The sequence below is a fragment of the Ambystoma mexicanum genome, chromosome 11 (genome assembly GCF_040938575.1).
Source record: "Ambystoma mexicanum isolate Mex_15411 chromosome 11, UKY_AmexF1_1, whole genome shotgun sequence".
Classification (NCBI taxonomy): Eukaryota; Metazoa; Chordata; class Amphibia; order Caudata; family Ambystomatidae; genus Ambystoma; species Ambystoma mexicanum.
In genome coordinates, this window is record NC_090934.1 from 1,306,028,709 (window position 1) to 1,306,044,355 (window position 15,647).

Genomic DNA, 15,647 nt, shown 5'->3' on the forward strand with positions numbered 1-15,647 from the left:
TAAAGAAACAACCAACTGTTTTCCATCAAATAATAAAGCCACAAAAATGTCTAGTACAAACTCAACTACACATCCATCAGAAGACAAAGAGACACTTATCTCTCCGCAAAAAACAACTGCAGGCCCATCAAAGATGCAGAGGCACAATTCTATGGTCCATTTAAATTCAGCAACACAACTGGAGCACATTTCTATGTAAATGTAACAATCAATCTTCATTTCCAGTTGCCACCAATTGTGCACAACATTTACTTAAACGGCTCGAACCAGTTGTGTTTGCAAATGCTAGTCCTTCATGGAAATGCCACAAATATTCCTGACAGCACTTACAGTGTATCAGGTATAAAGCAATAATTGGACTACTGTGTAGAAATTGAAAAATGTACCATAAACACACAAGACGATCTGCAAGAATACCTAATATACTAACAACAAGTACTGCAAACAAAAAAATCCCTATAAATTAAATCTTTCAGAATTCATACATGTGGAAACATATATGCACTCTCTTTAACCATGTTTCACAAGAGCACATCCCTAATGAACGATTTGTATATGTATCCATACCAAATTGTAAATCCATTCCATTTCAACAGCTTCTGCAGAATGGAAATCATGGCATATTATGCTCTTTTTGCTATTCATAAAATCGTTCCAGAATACAAATAAACTCACATGGCTAATATGCCATACTATTGCTTCTAATGTACAATGCAGATGGTACTAAAAATAACTGTAAACTCGCCAGCTTTACACATAGCCAAGTATCTCTTGGCAAGAAAACCTTCACAGCAGTTGGCATAATATATCACACTGGTGCCACAACCACTTCAGGGCACTATACTGCATATGCCAAAAAAATAAGTGGTTGGTTTGAATGTAACAACACCTATGTTACTCCAAAACATAGGTTACCAGCAAATCTAACAAATGCCTTCTTAATATTCCTTCAACCCAAATGTACCCACTAAACTCTAGCACAATCAACAGTTAGAATACCCCAACAGATACCTAACTACATCCATAATACTACAATAGTACTTTTAAAAGTCAATCTAGTTAGTATACGTCAACAGGTATCTAACTACTTCAAAATTACCATTCATTGCAATACACTTCAATATGCCATCACAATTCTTGTTACTAAAAAGCTTCTGCTAAAGGCTAATGTAGTTAGAATACACCAACCGGTTATCTAACTACTTTAAACATTACCTTAACGACAACACACATCAAACAAACATAAAATAACACTTACACTCAAATAATTGTAATAGGTTTTTTAAAATCCTGCATGGATTTCTGTTTTCTCGCAATGACCCAATGTTTATTTAATGCAAGTACAGCAACAGTGTATCACACACTAATGTTGTATTAAACATAGTACATAGAATGCACTGTTTAAGAGGGTGAAAACAAGTAAATGTACATCTAAAATTGTATGCAATTAAAGCTCTTATACTAACCTGCTTAACAAAATATACGTTTTTTTCCACAGAAAATGAACCAGATTCCAGCATCATTACTGTATGCAACTAAGTAACCATACCAAGTGTAAACAAATACATATTCCATAAGCACTATCCTCAATTATACTACAATCATAAATGCCATGTACAGTTCAATTATATAATTCCACCATATTACAAACACTTCTATATCCCCACTATATTACATATAATTACTTAAAAAATATTACTATTGTGGTGGTTGTGCCATGGCCCCAACAATCTGCCCACTGGCCACAACCACCACAATAGAAATAAACCATATGGAAAATACATACAATACACCTTCAAATAACAAAGGTTGCTCTGAACCACCTGCAATGGTTTGATGTCCGCGGAGACCAAAATTGACCACGGACTCAGCAGCATCTACAAACCCTTTTCTCACCTATAAAAACAGCTCCATATCATCTTTATTCCACTCAGCTACCCTGTCTATGCCCTTTTTCAGCCATCAAGTAACCCCAAATGTGTTTTCCAAGTTGTTTGTTCACTGCGCTGTCGCTGATTACCGCAGTGTCTGCACAGCAGGCGGCACCCATTCCCACCTTTTTCTCCTAGAAAAACAGGTCCATATCATCTTTATTCCACCCCACCCCTCTTTCGACCACCAAATAACCACACATGTGTTTTCCAGACTTTTTCCCCACCACGCTATCCATGGACACCAATGACTGTCCGCGGATCCAACATGGTGACTGTTTCAAAAAATATGATGCATGTCACGCTGTCCACCATCTAATCAGCAGGCGGGTATGATGTCCACAGACATCACATCACCCCTGATTGGCCTGGAGGTTTGTCCATGGAGCGAATAGGGAAGTGTATCCATGGACCGAACCCAGTTATGAAACATTTTTGTTTTACCTACTTTTTGTCCGTTTTTAAAACAACTACTGGACAGATTTACACCAAATGTACAAAATCACGCTTTTGGGCCCAAGCCACCAATCCTGGCCAAAATTAGGTGAAAATTCATCCAGCGATTTGGGCTGTAGACGTGAGTGAAACATTTTTTACAGCGGGTTTATGAGGAAATCCACAAATTTTGGCCCCCATCCTTAGAACTTTTCCCCCCTGGACAAAACCTCACCAACCTTCACAGAGTCAATCCGAGGGGGCCATTTGAACTTTTTCCAAAGTTTGGTGAGGGTTCATCCAGGGGGGCAAAGTTATAACCCACCCAAAAAGTGCTCTTCCTATGCGTTGAGCAACTTAACCATAACTACACGGCTGCTACCACAGTCAACCAAACCCACCACCTTCAGAATTATAGCTATCTACTCACTGAATACCTGCTTTAACACCAACTTGAACATGTCATACAGGCATTCGTGTTTTTTATTGTCAGGATGGGCTTTTTGGGGCAATTGGAAAAGTTACGACATGTGCCCAAGCTCATATGTGGCATCGGTCTTTGGCAGCTTTTATTCCGATCCGGGTGGGCAATGAGCTCCATTTTCTTAAATATGTGGAGGTGGAGGTGGCGGTGTGAATGTGTACTAACTCAATTCTTTTGTTGGACATTAAGGGCCTAATTCACAGAAGCGTTGTATAATGGCAAATCCCCTTTGGAAAACGCTCTGTGAATAAGGGCCTTAATCTCCAGACATTCCAAAGAAAATGGTGACAGACTTGTGGAATGACTGCTCATTGTTCATCATTGTTCACTCAAGTAAACAGTTGTCTTTAAAAGGACTCCAATGTCACCCAGAGGGCTCCAATATTGGAACCTCATTTTATATTTTAAGGTTCCATACAGACAGGCTCTTCCTGGACCAAGACTGCTGCCCGGTCAATGGCGGGATCCGAAGTTGAAGTCCAGTGTCAGTCCTCCATCTTCCCTCTGAACTTGTGGTCGAACTGCCCCTTTGCAAGTCCATAGGCAGCTGTGCAAATATAGCCTGCCCCCTGCTCCCTGACTGGCTGGTATGAGCACTTATGTTCTCATCATTTAGAAAGAAAAGATAAAGCAGTCTTTTCTGCCTTTATTTCCAGGGATTGGTATAGAGAAGTTGACACTTTCTACAGAATAGGAGTGGCTGTGCCTACGATAGGCGTCTGCATCCTACTGCTCACCAGATATGTAGATTGCTACTTCCATGATTCCTCTCAACTGACTACCCTAGCTAGGGATGGTGGGAGTTATAGTCCAAAACATCTGGCGAGTCAAAGGTTTCAGACCCATGGCCTAGGAATTCATTGTGTTGCACAGCATACCCCGTGAGCTATACGCCGAGGACAGTTTCAGTCAATGCAGTTCAATGTGAGGTATCCTAAGAGTATTTCTCTTGACCTGGTGTGACCTGTGTGCATCCTTCCTGATCACTCACAGTGGAGGTTGACTATCAGTGGAGATGCCTTCATGCATCCCCTGAGGGAAGTGCTGTGTCTGGAACAGTAAGAAAATTCACAGGGAACCAAAGTGCAACAGATCAACACTTTTCAGAAGGACGGAGGTACTGTGGTTTTCCATAGTGGGGAATTCAGCCGTTCTTGATGTAATGTCTGGCATTGGGCCTCATTCCGAGATTGGAGGTAGTCATGGCGCTATTTGTGCCATGACTGCCTACAGTAACAGTACCGGCACTGGTCTCGTTCAATGGGGACTTATCGGTGTAGTCCGACCTTTACGGGACCGGGAAGTCCCCATTGAAAAAAACATTCCCCATTCCCATTGAGCCCTATAGGGCTCAATGGGAATGGGGAAGTAGCTAATAACGGTACCGCAATTTGCGGTATCGTTATTGGCTCTGATTTCCCTTAATGGGTCCCGTCCATAACGCCTGCATTAAAGGAGTGACCCGCTAAGGGAACTCGTAGTAGGGCAGTAAGGGATTACCGGCACCAGTCTCCTTACTGGTGCCCGGTATCCCTTACCGCCCTACTCGTAATGAGGCCCATTGTCACTATGCAAGTACTGTGTTTGATGTGGGGTTTCCAAAAAGGTGCTGTTACAGATATATAGTGCTAAATCCAGGTTCTGCCGGAAATCTTTATTGTGCGATATTTGATAATACGAATATGAGGTTATCCCCACACTCGACAGCATGTCAAGGCGTTCGTCCTTTTTTAGATGTATGTGCAAAAAGCATTCCTAAACACTTTTAACTGCTTTCATGCAAAGATAGCTGGGAGATGTAAGCACTAACCTGAGACATCAGTGTTCAATCAGCAGGGCACAGGTTCAAAGCCGAGGAGTTCAAGCTCAGCCATTCATCCTTGCAAGGTCAAAAAAGTGTGTGACGTTAATTTGGGTAAACATATCGGCATCATTACAAGTTTGGTGGTATTTCAGAGCTAAATCTGCGGAAATACCACCAAACAGATTTACCATAACCGTCACTTGGTCTGGCGTAATTCCTGCCGAATTACAAGTGGTGGTGGATGGAGTTATGCCCCATTGATTGGAGTCCATAGGACACCATGGGGATTTCGGCGGAATTACCACTGGCGATAATTCCTCTGGCGGTAATTCAGCTGATTTGGACGTTTCTTGGCAGTAAGACAGAGGAATTACCTCCAGCATTCTGCTGGAGGTTGTTCCTCTGTCTTACCTCCAACCCCACAGTTTGGCAGTGCGATAATGTGGCAGTAATGCAGTACCACTGCATTACCACAGTTTTTTGCCAGACTGCCGAAATTTTAGTGAAGCCCCTATATAATCTTTCTTTTATTACAAGGCTCATAAGAGGGAGGACTCTGGTATAAAGTGCTATATAAAAACATATCATTGGAATGTCAAAAACAGTGTTCTTCATTGGCGGGTCCTGATCTCCGCATATTATGCTTTAAAGCAGGGGTTGCAGTTTTTGTGTGGGCAATGAGCATTATTTGCATATGAAAGGACATATCGGGCAACATATTAATCCCAAAGGACCCCATCAGCATGCATGTACATAAGTGTAATACATGTAGTATTACACATAGAACATGTCATTGTGCAGCAATGAATAGTTACTGTAAATCCAGTCAAGGTGAGTTTGTAATGGCTCACGTGTCATTAAGCCTCATTACACGTGGGGCAGACATTTTTCCAGGATCACCATTGCCTCATTTGGTAATCTGTGATGTCCACCTATGACAGGTAGGCCAAAGGTATGGTGGTAATAGATGCAGGTTTCTTGAAATACCAAGCACAGTCTTTAAGAAAACGTCATGAATTATTCTTAAATGTGTGCACGCATGTTCACTCTCTCCTCGAAGCTGGGAATGGATAGCACGCAGTAGTGGTCATAAAGTCAGTGTACCATTCCATACGGCTGGGGATATTGTCCCTTGTGCGCTTTACGTTGCAAAGGTGGTGAGAACGTGGACATCAGAGATGCCCACTTTTGAGTCTCCTTCCGTGGTCCTTCTACAGATATTTTTTCTATGAAGTTAAGGGAATTGCCAATGCATCCATTTACTACAGAACAAAAGATCTCTTGACACATGCGAGTATCTAACTTTTTAAATGTCAAACTTTTGCCTCTGTCTTTTGAGTGGAGGTCAACACTGGAGGAGTTGTTTGGGGGCATCTGCTCTCCTAATCGGGTGGAATAAATGTGTATGTACTGCATGTAGTATTTGTGTTTAATAACACAAGCGGAAAATACCTCTAGACCCATGGTTAATGAGGGGCAAAAACAGTCACTATTTGCACATACCACGAAGTATTCAAGAAACAAGTTTTCCTATTGGAATGTTCTGTTGCTTGTTTCTAGTCCAAAGTAAGTTTCAGAAATGATTCAGAATTAGATGCAGTGGGTAGGTGTAATGACATCCGAGGCAAAAGTAGGTTAATCAATGCACTCAGTTTCTCTAATTGCAGAGGAGGTTCTGAATTATTCAATAGAATTACTTTTAACAAAGATAGAACAAAGTTCATATCAAAGCATGAAAAAGGCTCATTGAATTAGAGATTCACATTCTACGGTTCAGAGAAACACAATCATTACAAAGGATTAGACATCCAAAGAGGACACGCAGGCAAAGTGACCATTCCTTTCCCTCCCACTGAGTCATCACAATTAATGAACATGTGTATATTTTGTACCCACATTAATTATAGATAGTAAGAAGGGAGAAGGGGAAGAAATAAAAGGAAAAGCATTTTAGGAAAAAAGATATCAAGTTTTGGGGAAAAGATTCAAATTACACTTTTTCAGTGGGGCTTAATTCTATTATAATGTTGTGATAAATCGATTTGAACTATACATATTTGCAAATACTGCATGTTTCTAACTTTAATACTGACCTCACAATGAGGCCATCAGTTTTTGTTGACAGGGTTTGGCTGTATGCTGAGGAAATTAAATGACAAATGTATGAAGCGCAAGAGACACGTACAGTTGCTGTGTTAGAACTTCAATTACATCTCTGGGATCTTATTTAATAGCAAACAGTGCAGTTGGACATTCTATGGCAAATGCTTGATTTTGAAGTTCACTATTCCTGTAAAATTGTTTGCAACTGGGGAATTTGCAGGCCACTTTAAGAAGGATTTAGGTGTCATATTATTGATAGGAGAAAGTGGTAGCATGTTAATGTTTACCTGTAACTGTTTTGGATTTTAATCAGATAGTATGCAAAGTGTTAAATCATAGACATTTAGGGATTGTAGTGTCATTGCTCACAGGGACATTGGGAGCAATGACGCACTGAGCAATGACACTACAGGATGCAGTCAATTTATTTACCCATTGAAACCTTGCCAGCTGAGCCAAGAAATAGAACATTACAATGTTCACCAGGAAACCAACAGGAGCATGGATGTGTGACATTGACACACTTGAAAGCTTTGCAAACCATTGGAAGGTGACAATATATTCACAGCATATTCCCAAGGAGCAATCAGTTATCATATGTGAATCCCGACAAAAGTGACCCACGAATATTAGTAGGTCACCAATCCAAAAGTTAATTGACCCATGACTATTTGTATCATTTGAGGGGTAAACCAGCCCACACTGCACTATACCAAAGCACCCCAATTCCCCTTTGCCCCACTCACTGCTTCGCATGACCTCGTTCCCACCTCCAGAAGGCCAAGAACTGTATTAGCACTTGAAATAGATAAAAGCTGAACATACCCAAATGCTACTCACTGTGTCTCCCTGCTCCAAGCCTTCCTTGGGAAACCTACTACAAAGTGATTTTCGCAGGAATAGTTGCTCGTCCATAAAGGGCAATGGTATACTGCCCCCTATTATGGATGAGCCAAAGCATTCGTAGTGAAAAACATGAATGGTCTTTCTGCTGCAGTGTACATCTAAGGGATCAATCCTGTGCCAGCTACGTTGTGCCTTGGGTGGAAGTACAATAGCTTCATTTGCCCATTGAACCAAAGCTAGAGGCAATTTTCTTTCCCAGTCTTGCATGGTACATTGGATTTTCTAGCTAGTGCACTGCACCTTTAAAATGCTTCTGCACCTCCTCAGAGATAAAGTGGGCCTGGTGCAGAGAACTGCTGCGTGCCAGGAACCTGCACACAGAGAGTGGTGTTTGACACCTCACCTTGCTGATATTACCCAATTTGATCGAATGTAATTGATCGGATGGTAAATATAGCCGAATTCGGCCAATTGCTTTTGATCGATTACATTCGATCAAATTGGGTAATCAATACTGAACATGGGGAGTGGGGTTGCAGGGGCGTCCCCCACTCTGCATGTTTGGTATTGAAGCCTTGGGGGAGTTTCCCCCGCTTCCTGAAGATTGGAGGCAGAAAGGCAGAAGGAAAACAAAATTCCAAAAGAGAAAATGGGACTCTGCGGCATCAGATCTGACCCGCGTTAGAGGGATGGAACTGATGCTGCAGGGTCAAGAGGGGCAGCAGACTTCCAAAAGGTTAAGTGAGGGGGTGGGCGGATGTATTGGCGGAGTGGTGTGGGAAAGATGTGTGGGGTTTGGCTGTGGTAAAATTGTATTGACCACAGTCAATTCCGCCGTGAACAATTCTGTCACGGCCAAATCACGTAGATCCCCCTTGCTTCCTGGTTCCTGCCTTAAGGGTGCGCACGGTGGCCTGTATGGGACAGCAACGGCATGAGCGGGAGCCTGCATGTGAAATAACAAGCAGGTAGGCAAACAATGACTAAATAAATTCTGTTTGTGTGTGTGTGGGTTGATGAATAGGTGTATGTATGTGTGCTCGCATGTGAAGGTTTGTGTAAGTATAGGAACATGTGTACAGGTGTGAGTGGGTGCGTGTTAAAGTATACACGTGGTTGTGTGCGTAGAGCGAATGCTGGCCTGGAGGGGTGAGTGTTCTTGTCGATGAATAATATTAATGGTGAATGAATGCAGGGTTTGATTGATTTAGGAGTGCTCCCAATATATGTACTGATCTGTAATTGAAGATAGGAGCACATCAGAGAAATGTAACAATCCAAAAAAATCAAATACATATTCATAGGTATAAACAAATGTGACCCATAGTTTTATTTTAGTACCAAAATGCAACGCTCTTGAATGATGACGGAAATCAGGCGATGCTTACATGGCAGGTAACAGAAGGGATGTATTATTAAATGTTAACTTATCATTTCTGACTGCATATGGGCGAATGAGAGGTATTTAAAAAGAGAACATGAAGAAAATGACTGATGGGCTGACAAAGGTCGGCCCTTAAATGAAAACTAAACTCCCATCCAGACAGGATTTGTTTACTTTTCAAATGGTTATGGATGCAAGTATGTCATGGAAATGCATAATCAATGCCATGCATAGAATCCCAGGACCAGTGCAAACACCAACTGCCTACTTATGGCAGGTCCTTAAGGACAGCAAGGCTGGGAGGAGCAGCTGCAATGCATCTGGCTGTAATAATTTGAAGTTCAATGGCTCTGCGCGCACGAATAAAAATGACAAACGTACATCTGTCCTTCTGCTTTGAGTAGCGATTTTGTGCGGCAGTGTTTGCTGTCTCCAGTTTAGTTTGTCCCAGTGTTTCAGCTGATTGGCAAGCATGCAGTGTGCAGCGATGGAACACGGGCTTGTTACTCTCTCTCTTGAATTGATTCGAGCATCCAACGCGACTGCTCTTTCTTATGCTAGAAAGAGGCTCATCAATAAAGCAGGAAACTCAATAATACAACTCAGTTGCTTGGATTTCTTTTGGTTGCTTGATCGGTGCCATCACTTGTATTTGAAATGATATTCAGATCAGTCTCCAAGTTGGTGTCATTGCAGTGAAAAAAGAGCCATTTTCAATAAGTCAAATTGCCTTTATTTGAACTGTAAATGGCTAATATCAGAAGTTAATGCTGTAAACCCATCTTTATCCAATGCACAATCCCATAGTATCCAGCATGAGTCGTACAATAAAAAAAAAATCTAAATTGCATGCAGGGGAATCACCAACGTTAGCACGTGTGTGCTATACAGTTGCCTGCTTGTGATTTTAAACCTTGACGAGGCAAAGGGAAAACGTATTTATTTTATTTTAATTGGTTCTTTATAACACGCTTAATACCCAGAGGTTTCTAAGTGCGGACCTGGGGATCGAACCTGTGTTGCTCTGCATCACGTAGCCCCTGAGCTATCCCCTCCAGACAATGAAAAGATGAAGTGACGCAAACTCACGCTTACTATTTCCCGCCCCACTCTGTCTCGTGAAAAAGTCATCCCTTCCTTGCCTTGCAGACAACTAAGCCAGATTCCACATCAATACATTTGTTTTACACCTGCATGGAAATCTTATGCAGGTGCGCAACGAAACTGACTGATGAGATGGGTGAGGAACATGTATCAGTGATCTTTTCTCCTCTCGGTGCCCCTCCTCAACCTTGCCGCCACTGATTGGAAATGAGGGAGAACGGTAAATCGTGGAGTAGCATCACATCTGCTTGTACGCCCTGATTTAGCACTGCCCCATTTAAAATGTGGGTGTCAGTGTATTGGCTCCCTAACAGCTCCATATGCTTAAGAGAGTCCATCCATTCATCTAAGCAAAACAAAAGGCCCTCTCAACGTGAATGTACTAAGCAGTCACCAAAACTAAGCATTGGCTTCTGGCCTTCTCCAGCACCTAATCAATTCCTCTTCCTACCATTATTTCAATACAAATAAACATTGGTTTCTTATATTGCGCTTCATGCCGGACTCCAGCCTCTAAGTGCAGGACTGGGACTGAATATCGAACCCCTGCTGCTCACTTTAGTCTTGCATCCAAGATCAGAGCATTGTCCCTGAGCTATAATTCGGAAACTATGCCAAAGGCCTAGTTGGAGTCTTTGTGTGCTATTGTGAGTATGGTGGTTACTGTAAAAATTTGGTATTTTGCATATCTCATCTGCAAATTTGCAAAACACTTACAAGTAATAAAGAAAGGTAAGTCAGGAGTAAACTATTGGTATCTTCTTTCAGAATTGAATATTATTCTGATAGGATTTTCATAGTATGGGCCTTTATTCATAAAATACCATCTAATTATAAGTTAGAATTGGATCGGCTATTTATAGCATGGGCCATAATAATGAGGATCAATTTAACTCAAACTGTAAACTATTAAACATATGTAGGTGAATCACAGCAGGACCCTAGAAGACAAATATAGAAACACATTATTTTCAGGTCTGGGCTGCACGATAAGTCTAAGTGCGTACACATTATAATAAGAAATGCCTATTTCCTAATGCACTGCAATAAATTGTACAGTATGTTTCAAGACAGTAGCAGACATGGAAAGTGAGTGAATCCTTCAAACAACTGAAAATCTAATTTTACATCAATTTCTTTGCTAATGCTTACACGATCTGTCCGTGCACTGGATGTGGGTTAACTCCAAGGAAGCCTCACAGCCCAGAATGGCCACTTAGATTTAGCCAAACACTTAGAGGTCACCAGGCAACTCTGAAAAAGATGCACTAAAAGCTACATTTCGTCAGTGACAGAGTCTGAATGCATCCATCCAGTGAAAAAGTTACTTTTCATCAGCAATTCTGCAGGAAATCAATGAGAAGATCTTCTATCCCACTTCCAGAAATAGCTCTGACGTATGCGATGAACAAGCCAATCACTTCTCCTGCAGTGCTTGCTGACCCCACACACCTAGCTGGCTTAGACAGATAGTTTTTTAAAAAAAAAAAAACACTCCTTAGCTTCCCACTGGAAAATAGGATGAGGCCTTAAAAGGATGGACTAGAAAATTGTACAATGTTTCTGCTGGTACCAAGGACGCCATCATGTGAAGTCTGGAGAACTATTGATAAGCCACTGACGTGTGTTGCAGCCCACGGTTAGAAAGAACAGCCAATTGCCTGTGATTGACCATGCTCCCATTTCACAAAGGATGTCTGCCAGCTCCCATAGTATTGAAAGGAGGACCACCCTGAGACAATATTCGCCCGTGGGTTTGTCTCATTCAGAAACATCAGTGAAGATTTGAACTTACTGATGAGTTAAAGGTTTGTGACCTGCCTGGTTAAAAAAAAACAGCAAATGGAGTGATCACTGACCTATACAACGGACTCTGCATGGAGAGCAAAACTGTGTAACCCTTTGGTTAGGATGGACCTGTTAATCGTGGCTAGATGTGGGATCACACAGGTTGCGTGCCAATATTCATGTCACTGTCTGGGAAATTATTCAAGGAATACTTGTGATGCCATCATTCTCATGCCACTAAGACTGCACTGAATCCCACCCAGTAAGATTTCCTGGAGATCATGCAGTTGTCATGTAAGATCCATAAGAGAGAAGTCTCTTTCAGGAAGTCATTCACTCTCATACTTTTCAATGGAAATATTTTCGAACATGGTTATGAGATTACTTTTGTCTTCGATTAGCTACGTGTGAAGCAGATTGTGAAGAATGCCTGGAGTTTGTGGCCTGCTATGTGAGTGGGTGTAGTCCCTGGCTGAGACTCCCCTCCAAGCCAAGGATCTTGATTGGTAAAGGAACATCATAGCTGTGCTGCAGAGGTCTCTGCTGGAGACCTCACCCCCGGCCCTAGTGTTGGCCTGTATCCCCTGGGTGTCAATGGTGCTCCCCATTGCTCCTCCCAGACACTCCCTGTGGGTGTTTTCCGATTTCAAACACTGTCTAGGTATTGTCATGATTAGGGAGGAACAGAACACTCTGACAATATAGGCTGTGATTTCAAGAGTTGTATTCTGAAACATCAAAAGGATGGAAAATGGTAGGTGTTAGCCAAAAATAGGATGGGTCTATTTACTGTTGGCATTCACAACCATAGGTTTTTCACTCTGAGGTCTCGCTGTAAGCCCAAAATAAAGCAATGTTTAGTTTTCACCTGCAAGACTCTTTTCTCTGAGTTATGTGGCTAAAGAAGGGTTCAATATTGGTTAGCAGCAAGAGGTCAGCAAACCGTGGTTACTAAGAGGTCCCCTCCTGATTTATGGATTTCTATGCTTCAATGTGTTCTTTGGCTCTTGGTCTTTGTCTAGGTCGCTAGATTGGCCCTGGCCTTGATCTGAGCCTTGACTTTGACGTTCTCCAAAACTGAAGAATGAAGCAACAGCCTCATGCTACTACCAGAGCAAGCATCTTGCCTGAAGAGTTTCAGCTGAATTGCTGCATGTATATAATCTCCATTTCGTCGGGCAGGATTGTCGCCCCTACCTGTGTTTGTAAAGGATTGAAGAACATCTTTAGTTGGCATAGTGACTCAACAATTCTCACCAAGGTGTGGCCAAGACCACACAGCTGGTTAATGTCTGAATGAAGGATTGTCTTCTTCTAGTGTTCTGGCACAGGTTCTCAACAGGCCTAGTATGCTTGCATGACTGGTCAACTTTGCATCTCTCCATCTTTGACCTGCCTACCACAGACACCTCTTTATTTCTCTCCTTATAAATTCTTGGCCTTTTTTTGCTTGGCCAGCACAGGCTCTGCTGTCTCCTCGCCAGGTTAAGCACCTATGCTGCTACTTGGCCTTGTTGGATGGGCCAATACCCTTTCTGCTCTCCTATCTCTCCTTCTCTCTCTATTATACAGCACCACTCTCACATGAACAGTGTCTTAAAGTTCACACAGTCTGGAGGCTAGTGACTCTTTTTATACAGGTGCTGATGAGGTGGTTGGGAACTCATTTGCAGGTCTGATTGTCAATGTGATTTATTCCCTAGCTTTGACGTAGGGCTAGCGGGCCTACCTCTTCCTAATATGTTTGATTTCTGGGAGCAATTGTTGATAATATTTCAATGATGGGAAAATGCCTGTGCTGTACCACCCAAAATCATAAAAGGCCTGTCTGCCATTTTAGGACCATGCATACCTGTCATGGAGGCCCACTGTTGCTCCCCTTTTGACTATCTGACATTGAGTCAGATTTGACTTTCTTATTTTAGTGATCTCACACTGAGCATGACATCTCCATGTGCATGATTACTGAAATAGTGAGTTTTATCTTCAGCAGCAGTTTGCTTTCCATGCTTCCCCACATAACCTGGCTTATGTTGTTTGCTGGCTCATAGTCCCGGCATGGATCCACAAGGGGTGCTGCATAAAGTTTGAACTGATCCGCCGGCCATCCCGGTTGATGGAAGTTGCTCAAGGACTGCTTTCTGGGTATTCGGCTTACCCTTCCAGCTGGCATACTATTGGGGACCAATAGTAAAACATTATTCTCTTTGCTCATTACCCCCATTTTCCTCAAGGTCAGTATGGGTGAACTGTGCTAAGTGGAACTTTTGTGATTCTTCAATATGGACAGACGAACATTTGGTGAAAATCTGATGTCCTCATCACACAGGTCTGCAATCATCCCCTCCCTAGTGACTTGCAATGACTGGGCACATGGCTCATAGGTGAGCATTCTCTAGGCCAAGAAGGATTTCCTTGTTTGCATGGAAAATACCACCAAACAAATGAGGTGATCCCTAATCGGTGAATCGACTATTTGAGGCTCCACATTAAAGAGGCTCTGCAATTCATCAGATGCAGTTTAGTTTTGCCAGTTGTGCTGGGCACCCACATTGTTTAATATAGCCTCTGGTGCCTAGAAAAGCAACACAAAGTGTTATGGGCCACTGGAGATACTTCCTCATAGACAACGTCAATGACAGAAACCTTGCAGTCACCTTTGATGTGAGGATGACCCTACCCTCACTCAGAGTTCACCCATCTATGTCGTATCCCGTCCTTTTGCCGACAGGAATTCCTTCGAAGTAATTTACTTCAAAGGAATCCTGCCGAAAACCTCATAGAATTAAATAGGGGGATGGGGCTAAGGGGTTGAAAGGGGTGGGGAGGGTTTGCGATAGGAGGACTAATACAGGAAAAGGGGGGCTTAGGGGTGTATTCCACCCAAATTTAAAAAACTTAATTTGATGATTTTTTTCTGTGGAATTCCTTCAAAGTAGTTTACTTTGAAGGAATTCCTATCGGTAAAACAACATGGAACCATATATGTGACAGCTCACGTTGTTTTCTTCAATTAGGACATTTACTATAGAATCAATTTTGGATTTCTTTACCTCAAGACTTCTAAAAAATGACCTGTATGGCCAAATGACATTGAGAATGCTCCTATGTATATTTTGGCTAGTTGCAGCAAGAGAAATCATTACAACAAATATCTCTCCCAGACTTCCTCTGCATCCCAGGACTAAATTCACGTTCCCCGTATGGATGCAAAGGCCTTAGTCCCAACTAATTGCCAACACATATCCTCCTTTCATACTGTGGAGGCAGTGGGACACCTTAAGAATTGCAGAACCTGCCCAAAAATACAGCATCAAGGGTGGCTACTAATGATCACCTTTGCACCCAGCTAGCATTGATGAGTTTAATGGAAAGATGGAAACCAATTTACTGAAACACATTTCTAACAGTATCGATATAACTGTGAGGAAACAAATGAGACGTTGCTGCCTGTGGTCATTCTATAATTATAATTCTCTATAATGTCTGACCATTGGCGACATAGCAAGTGCACACACTTCCCCGTCCTGAGAGCAGACTTCCCCTCTCAGCCCCTCCTCCTCTAAAATATATTCTTCTTGTGAGCAATAGAAATTAACATTTCACATTTTTGAAAAATAACCAGCTCATTAAACTGAAATCATTGACTTATTATGTAGCTTTTACAAAAAATACCCACAACAACCCTTTCAAGATATCTGCTTTGTCTCTGGTTGCTTGTCTCTCGGACACGGCTATGGTGGCTCTACCAACCGCGTACTTGGCAGC